The sequence below is a fragment of the Rutidosis leptorrhynchoides genome, chromosome 6, assembly GCF_046630445.1.
Source record: "Rutidosis leptorrhynchoides isolate AG116_Rl617_1_P2 chromosome 6, CSIRO_AGI_Rlap_v1, whole genome shotgun sequence".
In the NCBI taxonomy this organism is placed as follows: Eukaryota; Viridiplantae; Streptophyta; class Magnoliopsida; order Asterales; family Asteraceae; genus Rutidosis; species Rutidosis leptorrhynchoides.
This window is the reverse complement of record NC_092338.1, coordinates 32,636,742-32,647,571: the sequence shown is the minus strand read 5'-3', so window position 1 is coordinate 32,647,571 and position 10,830 is coordinate 32,636,742. Positions and strand designations below refer to the sequence as shown.

At 34.5% G+C, this 10,830-nt stretch overlaps 1 non-coding gene across 1 annotated transcript; it reads left to right on the top strand.

Annotated features, from left to right (window-relative positions):
- Window positions 1-1,564: 1,564 nt before the first annotated feature.
- LOC139856527 (small nucleolar RNA R71) lies at window positions 1,565-1,671 on the top strand. Its single transcript, XR_011762003.1, has one exon. It is a non-coding gene; the product is annotated as a small nucleolar RNA R71 (small nucleolar RNA).
- Window positions 1,672-10,830: the final 9,159 nt, after the last annotated feature.

Below are 10,830 nucleotides of genomic sequence, written 5' to 3'. Positions count from 1 at the left end.
TTTCTTACCGAACACGTCTATCATTGCTTTAGCCGTGTTTAAGAATGGTCTTCCTAATATGAGAGGAACTTGAGAATCTTCTTCCATATCTAAATCTACTGGAAATACTAAAGTACCAACTTTAACTAGCATGTTCTCCATTATCCCTCTAGGATATCTTACTAATCTATCGGCTAGTTGTATGATTATTCTTGAGGGTTTCAATTCTCCAAGGTCTAGTTTAGTGTATAATGAATATGGCATTAAATTTATACTAGCACCTAAGTCTGCCAATGCTTCTATTGAACTAAGACTACCCGGAAAACATGAAATTGTGAAACTTCCTCGATCAGATAGTTTTTCTGGTATCTTATTCAACAGTACTGCAAAACAATTACCATTCATAGTAATAGCCGAGAGTTCTTCCATTTTCTTTCTATTTGTGATTAGATCTTTCAGAAATTTAGCATATCTAGGCATTCCTGAAATCACATCAATGAAAGGAAGATTGACATTTATTTGTTTAAATATATCCAAAAATTTGGATTGCTCGGCTTCAAGTCTCTCTTTTCTCATTTTACTCGGGTAAGAAAGTGGTGGTTGGTATTGTTTAACATAAGGTTTAGCCTTAACTGTGTTATCTTCATTAACCTTTTAAACTACCGGTTCTTTTTCCTTTTCTTGATCAGGTTGTGGTTCTTGTGGAGTAGGAATAGAATCATCAGAAATTACAGGTATTTCAGGTGGTTTAAGTGTCATACCACTTCTTGTGGTAATAGCTTTAGCTGTTTCATTCCGGGGGTTAGCATTTGTATCACTAGGTAGACTTTCCGATTTTCTTTCACCTATTAACCTTGCTAGGTTACTTACTTCTTGTTCCAAATTTTGAATAAAAGCTTGTTGATTTCTAAATGCTTGAGCATTTTGTTCATTGGTTTGTTTCTTAGATGTGAAAAACTGTGTTTCAGATTCAACTAGCTTCGACATCATGTCTTCAAAATTTGGCTTTTTATCATCGGTTTGTGGTGGTTTATTTTGAAAATTAGGTCTTTGCTGGTTGTAAGTATTATTGGATACTTGTTGATTGCTAGGACCTTGTTGGTTGTTGTATGGAACATTTCGGTTATAATTCTGATTTTGATTGTAGATCGGTCTTGGCGGTTGATAATTATTCTGATAATTATTTCCAGGCCTTTGGTTTATGTATGAAACATTCTCTCTTTGTTCCATTGTTAGTTCAATACTGAGACAATCTTTTGTTAAATGTGGTCCTCCACACTGCTCACAACTAATTAGTATTGAGTGGATATCTTTAGTCATCTTTTCCATTCGTCTCTCGACAGCATCTATCTTTGCGGAAATGGAATCGAAGTCATGGCTAGAATCGGCTCTAGCTGCTTTAGATGATCTAACGATATCTTTTTCTTGGTGCCACTCATGTGAGTGGGAAGCAGTGTTATCAATAATTTTGTAAGCATCAGTTGCTGTTTTCTTCATAATGGAACCACCAGCTGCTATATCGATGTCTTTTCTTGTAGTGATGTCGCATCCTTGGTAGAATATTTGTACTATTTGACAAGTGTCTAAACCATGTTGCGGACATCCTCTTAATAATTTTTCAAATCTTGTCCATGCTTCACATAAAGTTTCATTTGGCTTCTGTGTGAATGTAACAATTTCTCCTTGAAGTCTTACGGCTTTAGATGCCGAAAAGAATTGTTTAAGAAAATTTTCAACTAAGACATCCCATGTATCAATCGCCCCTTCAAGTAACGATTCTAACCAATCTTTGGCTTCTCCCTTTAAAGTCCAGGGAAATAACATGAGATATATCTGTTCATCCTCCACTTCTCTTATTTTAAATAGAGTACAGATCTTATTAAAGGTACGAAGATGTTCATTTGGATCTTCCTTCGGCGCACCACTAAATTGGCATTGATTTGTCACCATGTGTTGGATTTGTCCTTTGATTTCATAATCTGGTGCATTAATGTCTGGTTGAGTAATTGCGTGACCTTGGCCAGTGCTTTTAGCTATCATTCGGTCTTCTATACTTAGAGGTTTCAGATTTTCCATGATTAAATTTGTTGAATCTGAATCACTAAAGGATTCTGATTTAATGGTTGGTTCCTCGACAATTTCTGTTTGAATGATTGGTGGTTCCGGAGGAAAGATTAGTGGTTCAGGATCTCTGAATTGTCCCTGAATATCCTCCGAATTCTCAATTGTGAGGTCGGGTTCAAAAAATGGATTATCGGAAATTTGAGTTGGAGTACTTGGTCGACTAGATGACGATTCTAAAGAAAAATCAACGGCGACAATATTTGCTAGATGTCTTAATCTGGTTACAGGTGGTGAACGTACAAAAGGTGGTGAATGTTTTGCTCGGTGCATTCACTGAATATCCTATTACTATAAAAGATAAAAAATTATTAAAGTTATCAAATTAATAGACTTTTCTGATTTTGCCCACGTTTCGAATAGCCAATAGATGCAGCAGGTAGCCAGAACCCTTTAAATCGGAAGCCCACAACTCGCCACTAACAAATCCAACTATTACTACGAACCAGAAAATTTTGGATGTCTATCAATTTAACCGCTTAAAATAATTTTTCGACAAAATTTAAAGAAATTTTAGAGAAGAAATAGAAAATTCTAAGTCCTAAAAACTTGAATGTCGAGAAATAAGAAAGAAAAAGAGCGCGTCGGAAAACGTCGAAAAATAAAAGGTCGAAAAATAATAGGCGTCGAAAAATAAAAACAAGAAAGTAGCGCGTCGGAACTTAAAAGTCTAAAAACTAAAAATTAAAAGTTACGTTTAAAAGAATTAAAGCTTAAAAGAAATTCTATATCCCAAATGACAATAACTTAAAAAGGTACTAAAATATATAAAACGGTGTCGCAAATTTCTAAAGCACCTAAATCTTAGTCTAAAGAAAAAGCACTTAAGGGATTTTACGGCAAAGCCTAAAAATCTAGAAATAAAAATAACTATGGCAAAAACTATGATTTAGATCTAATTACGAGCGAAAAATACAATTATTACGCTAAATAAAAAGATACAAAATATAAAAATATTCTTAAAGTTGTAAAAAGTACAATTTTTATAAAAATATTATTTTTATATTATTTATTTTATAAAACTATTAATTTTTATATAATTTATAACACAAAATAAACTAAATAAACAAATTAAATAATAAAACTAAAACTTAAATAATAAATAAATAAAAACCTAATTAGGGTTTTAATTAATTATAATTAATAATACTCCGTAATGATTGCTGTTGGATGGTTAAACCTGGCGTGTCAGGTACCCTCATGCGATCGCATGATGTTTTGCCTTCGGGCTCATGCGATCGCATGGGCTAGGTTTTCGGGCCAGGTGTTGGGCTGCTACAGTACCAGGCCGAGAGTTTTTTTTTTTTCTGTTTTACAATATATATAAAATAAAAATATAACTTAAATAAAAATTTAATTTTAAAAACTAAAATAAAAATACTTATTCACTTTATAAACTCTTAAAAATATAAATGTATTTTTCTTTCTTTTTGTATTTTTATATTTTTTTTTATTTTTTTAAAACTTATATTTTTATAAAAAGAACTTAATAAAAACTTTTATAAATTTTTTTATACATAGCGTTTCGCTCCGGCGTTTAGCTTTCGTTCCCCGGCAGCGGCGCCAAAAATACTTGATGTGTGCAAGGTGTACTAGGAAATAGAATTATTTTTACAAGGAAATACTATTAAATACAATACAATTTTACACAAGATATTTATTTATTTATAGAATGGATATACCTAAACCTTGCTACAACACTTATAGGCAGTGTACCTAATCGTACAGTAGTGTAGTTTTTAGTAAGTCCGGTTCATTCCACAGGGATCTTTTTAAACAAGCTTAACGCTATATTTTTAAAAACTATATTTGTAAAAATACAAGAATATATATAAGTAATATTATTATTATAAAAAGGGGGTTTTTACCGTTTAATGACTGGTTTGTCGATTTTAAAACTTTAGTCGCATTTAAAACCTAATGTAAAATATTAAAAATAAATACAACTTAATTTAAAGCGTATAGTAAAAAAAATAATGAAATTGCGATAAATAAAAGTACGATAAATAAAATTGCGATAATTAAAAAGTACGATAATTAAAAGTGCAATTAAATACAATGACAATAAATAAAAGTACGATAATTAGAAGTGCAATTAAATATGAAAATAAAGGAATTATGCTTATTTAAACTTCCGTAATCATGATGTTTGACGAGTTGATTTTAGTTTATTCCCATGGGTTAATTGTCCTTTGTCCTGGATTATTTAATATGTTCGTCTGGTTTTTGTCCATAACAGTCCATCAGTCATAAATATAAAGTGCGAGTGTCCTCGTCAAATTATCCTTATATCTGAAGTCAAATATTCCAACTAATTGGGGACTTAAACTGTAACAAGGTCTTAATACTTTGTTTAATAATTACACCAGGATATCGACTGCGTGTAACCCAATGTTTTAATACTTTGTTAACAATTACGCCAAGTGTCCTTGTACATAATTCACCCCTGTTTTAATAAGTCTATTAACTATTAATTCATTCCCGTGTCCGGTTAAATAAACGATTATTCGTACATATAAATATCCCGCCCATTGTGTCCGATCGAGTGTATATGGTTATTTATAGGTACGTCTAATTATAAATCTTTATTTTAAATTAACAAACTATCATTTAGTTAAACAAATATAAAGCTCATTAATAGCCCATAATCTAATTTCCACAAGTGTCGTTCTTTTGTCCAAACCCCAATTATTGTACAAAGCCCAATTATTCAATTTTAATATTTAGCCCAACATCATGATTACTTCGTCTTAAATAAGCATAATAATAACTTAGCCACGAGACATTAAATTAAAAATAACATTAACCATAACTTACAGTGATTAAAAATAGCGTAGCGTTACACGGACATAATTTTGACTTACACCCTTACAACATTCGCTAACATACCCTTATTATTAGAATTTAAAATTAAAATTAAAATTATAATATAAAAATATATATATACATACGTGAGATAGATAGAGAGATGATTGATTATTGTGTAAAAATTCGTCCAAAACTCGCGAACTTTATAGCACCTGACCTGTTACTGCTCACCATGCGATTGCATGGAAAATGTACTTCCAGGCCATGCGATCGCATGGCCACTTTTTCCAGCTCACAAGACTTTGTTTCTTTCTTTGCCGACGGTTTTTATTATTATATATAATATATAAATAATTTATATAATTATTTAAATATTATATTTTATTCTTGTGCATAGTAGACTTGTAATTTTTAGTCCGTTGCATCGAGCGTTGAGAGTTGACTTTGGTCCCGGTTCCAGATTTTCGAACGTCCTTGCGTACAATTTAATATCTTGTATTTTGCATTTCGCGTCTTGTACTCTTGTAATTTTGAGATGTTTCTCATCAATAATTGGAACCACTTTGATTGTACTTTGTACTTTTGAGCTTTTTGGTCGTTTGTGTCTTCAATTCGTCGAATCTGTTTTTTGTCTTCACCTTTTATTATTTAAACGAATATCACTTGTAAATAGAACAATTGCAACTAAAAGCTTGTCTTTCTTGAGGGATAATGCTATGAAATATATGTTCGTTTTAGCATTATTAGAGGTCAATAAGCTCAAGTCAGAACTTAGAGGGTTACGAACACAGAGATTCGATATTACTTCGTACGAAAGACGATTCACAGAATTGTGCCTATTGTGTCCGAGAGCGTTCGAAGATGAGGAAGAGAAGATCGACGCGTTTGTGAAAGGGTTACCGGAGAGAATCCAAGAAGATATAAGTTCACACGAGCCTGCCTCCATACAAAAGGCATTTAGAATGGCTCACAAACTAGTGAACCAGATTGAGGAAGAATTAAAGAACAGGCGGCCGAAGAGGCCAACGTGAAGCTAGTCAAAAGAAAGTGGGAGGAAAACGGTGATAAGAGTCACCAAAACAACAACAACTATCCCAACAATCGCAACATCAATCGCAACTACAACAAACGGCACAACAACAACAACTACAACAATCATCCCAACAACAATAACAACCGCAACAACAACAACAATCAGAAGCAGCTATGCCAAAGGTGTGAAAAGTATCACTCGGGGTTCTGCACCAAATTTTGCAACAAGTGTAAAAGAAATGGTCATAGCGCGGTGAAGTTTGAGGTCTACGGACCAGGGGTTAACAGAACGAAAGGAACAAATGGTGTCGAAACGAGTAATGGCGGAGCAAGTAGTGTCGGAGCAAGTTATGCCAATGTATTTTGTTATAAATGTGGAAAACCAGGCCACATTATTAGAAATTGCCCGAACCAGGAGAACACGAATAGACAAGGCCGCGGAAGAGTTTTCAATATTAATGCGGCAGAGGCACAGGAAGACCCGGAGCTTGTTACGGGTACGTTTCTTATTGACAATAAATCTGCTTACATTTTATTTGATTCGGGTGCGGATAGAAGCTATATGAGTAGAGATTTTTGTGCTACATTAAGTTTTCCATTGACGCCGTTGGATAGTAAATTTTTACTCGAATTAGCAAACGGTAAATTAATTTCAGCAGATTATATATGCCAGAATCGAGAAATTAAACTGGGTAGCGAAATATTTAAGATTGATTTGATACCAGTAGAGTTAGGGAGTTTTGATGTAATAGTTGGCATGGACTGGCTGAAGGAGATGAAAGCAGAGATCGTATGTTACAAAAATGCAATTCGCATTGTACGAGAAGAAGGAGAACCCTTAATGGTGTACGGAGAAAAGGGCAACACGAAGCTACATCTTATTAGTAATTTGAAGGCACAAAAACTAATAAGAAAAGGTTGCTATGCTGTTCTAGCACACGTCGAGAAAGTACAAACTGAAGAAAAGAGCATCAATGATGTTCCCGTAGCAAAAGAATTTCCCGATGTATTTCCGAAAGAATTATCGGGACTACCTCCACATCGATCTGTTGAATTTCAAATAGATCTTGTACCAGGAGCTGCACTAATAGCTCGTGCTCCTTACAGACTCACACCCAGCGAGATGAAAGAACTGCAAAGCCAACTGCAAGAACTATTAGAACGTGGTTTCATTCGACCAAGCACATCACCATGAGGAGCTCCTGTTTTGTTTGTCAAGAAGAAGGATGGTACATTTAGGTTGTGTATTGACTACAGAGAGTTGAATAAACTTACCATCAAAAACCGTTATCCACTGCCGAGAATTGACGACTTATTTGATCAACTACAAGGATCGTTGGTTTATTCGAAAATCGATTTACGTTCTTGATATCATCAAATGCGAGTAAAGGAGGATGATATTCCAAAAACTGCTTTTAGGACGCGTTATGGTCATTACGAGTTTATGGTTATGCCATTTGGATTGACTAACGCACCAGCTGTGTTCATGGACCTTATGAACCGAGTGTGTGGGCCATATCTTGACAAATTTGTCATTGTTTTCATTGATGACATACTTATTTACTTAAAGAATGATCAAGAGCACGAAGAACATTTGAGAAAAGTGCTAGAAGTATTGAGGAAAGAAAAATTATACGCTAAGTTTTCAAAGTGTGCATTTTGGTTGGAAGAAGTTCAATTCCTCGGTCACATAGTGAACCAAGAAGGTATCCAGGTGGACCCGGCAAAGATCGAAACCGTTGAAAAGTGTGAAACCCCAAAAATTCCGAAGCATATACGTCAATTTTTAGGATTGGCTGGTTACTACAGAAGATTCGTCCAAGATTTCTCCAAAATAGCAAAACCCTTGACTGCATTAACGCATAAAGGGAAGAAATTTGAATGGAAGGATGAACAAGAGAAGACGTTTCAGTTATTGAAGAAAAAGCTAACTACGGCACCTATATTGTCATTGCCTGAAGGGAATGATGATTTTGTGATTTATTGTGACGCATCAAAGCAAGGTCTCGGTTGTGTATTAATGCAACGAACGAAGGTGATTGCTTATGCGTCTAGATAATTGAAGATTCACGAGCAAAATTATACAACTCACTATTTGGAATTGGGTGCTGTTGTTTTTGCATTAAAGACTTGGAGGCATTATTTATATGGGGTCAAAAGTATTATATATACCGACCACAAAAGTCTCCAACATATATTTAATCAGAAGCAACTGAATATGAGACAACGCAGGTGGATTGAACTGTTGAATGACTATGATTTTGAGATTCGATACCACACGGGGAAGGCGAATGTGGTAGCCGACGCTTTGAGTAGAAAGGACAGAGAACCTATACAGGTAAAAGCTATGAATATAATTATTCGTACTAACCTTACTACTCAAATAAAGGAGGCGCAACAGGGAGTTGTAAAAGAAGGAAAGTTGAAGAATGAGATACCCAAAGGATCAGAGAAACATCTTAATATTCGGGAAGACGGAACCCGATATAGGGCTGATAGAATTTGAGTACCAAGGTTTGGAGATGTGAGAGAAATGGTACTTAAAGAAGCACATAAAACCAGATATTCAATACATCCCAGAGCGAGGAAGATGTATAAAGATCTCAAGAAACACTTTTGGTGGCCGGGTATGAAAGCCGATATTGCTAAATATATAGGAGAATGTTTGACGTGTTCTAAGGTCAAAGCTGAACATCAGAAACCATCAGGTCTACTACAACAACCTGAAATCCCGGAATAGAAATGGGAAAACATTACCATGGATTTCATTACTAAATTGCCAAGGACTGCAAGTGGTTATGATACTACTTGGGTAATAGTTGATCGTCTCACCAAGTCAGCACACTTCCTGCCAATGAGAGAAGATGACAAAATGGAGAAGTTGGCGCGATTGTATTTGAAGGAGGTTGTCTCCAGACATGGAATACCCGTCTCTATTATCTCTGATAGGGATGGTAGATTTATTTCAAGGTTCTGGCAGAAGTTGCAACAAGCATTGGGGACTCGTCTAGACATGAGTACTGCCTATCATCCACAAACTGATGGGCAGAGCGAAAGGACGATACAAATGCTTGAAGACATGCTACGAGCATGTGTTATTGATTTCGGAAACAGTTGGGATCGACACCTACCGTTAGCAGAATTTTCCTACAACAACAGTTATCATTCTAGTATTGAGATGGCGCCGTTTGAGGCACTTTATGGTAGAAAGTGCAGGTCTCCGATTTATTGGAATGAAGTGGGGGATAGACAGATTACGGGTCCGGAGATAATACAAGAAACTACCGAGAAAATCATCCAAATTCAACAACGATTGAAAACCGCCCAGAGTCGACAAAAGAGCTACGCGGACAGTAAAAAAAAAGATATAGAATTTGAAATTGGAGAAATGGTCATGCTTAAGGTTTCACCTTGGAAAGACGTTGTTCGATTTGGTAAACGGGGAAACTAAATCCAAGATACATTGGACCATTCAAGATTATAGATCGTGTCGGACCAGTAGCTTACCAACTGGAGCTACCTAAACAACTCGCGGCTGTACATAACACTTTCCACGTCTCGAATTTGAAGAAATGTTTTGCTAAAGAAGATCTCACTATTCCGTTGGTCGAAATCCAAATCAATGAAAAACTTCAATTCATTGAAGAACCCGTCGAAATAATGGATCGTGAGGTTAAGAGACTTAAGCAAAACAAGATACCGATTGTTAAGGTTCGATGGAATGCTCGTAGAGGACCCGAGTTCACCTGGGAGCATGAAGATCAGATGAAGAAGAAATACCCGCATCTATTTCCAGAAGATTCGTCAACACCTTCAACAGCGTAAAATTTCGGGACAAAATTTATTTAACGGGTAGGTATTGTAGTGACCCGAACTTTTCCATGTTTATATATATTAATTGAGATTGATATTTACATGACTAAATATTTTCAACGTTTTAAGCAATCAAACTTGTTAAGACTTGATTAAATGAAATAAGTTTCATATAGACAATTGATCACCCAAGTTGACCGGCGATTCACGAACGTTACAAAATTGTGAAAACTACATGTTGTGGTATATATAGACATATATATATGGTTAACATGAGATTATGATGAGTAAGTATCTCACTAAGTATATTAACAATGTGTAATATACATAAGAAATGAGATTACTAAGTTAAGAAACTCGAAATGATATATATATAACGATTATCGTTATGATAACGTCTACTAAATACATATGTATCATATTAAGATATTGATACACTATATTTAACATGATAAAATGATATTTAAATATATCATTAAGTGTGTTAACAATGAACTACATATGTAAAAACAAGACTACTAACTCAAGAATTACGAAACGAGACTTATATGTAACGATTATCGTTGTAACGATATTTTAATGTATGCATCATATTAAGAGATATTCATACATCATAATATCATGATAATATAATAATTTAACATCTCATTTGATATAATAAACATTGGGTTAACAACATTAATTGAGATCGTTAACTTAAAGGTTTCAAAACAACACTTACATGTAACGACTAACGAAGACTTAACGAATCCATTAGAATGTATATACATGTTGTGTTTTGATATGTATTCTTACACTTTTGAAAGACTTCAAGGCACATATCAAAGTACTTCTACTTAACAAAAATGCTTACAATTACATCCTCGTTCAGTTTCATCAACAATTTTACTCGTATGCACCCGTATTCGTACTCGAACAATACACAGCTTTTAGATGTATGTACTATTGGTATATACACTCCAATGATCAGCTCTTAGCAGCCCATGTGAGTCACCTAACACATGTGGGAACCATCATTTGGCAACTAGCATGAAATATCTCATAAAATTACAAAAATATTTGTAATCATTCATGACT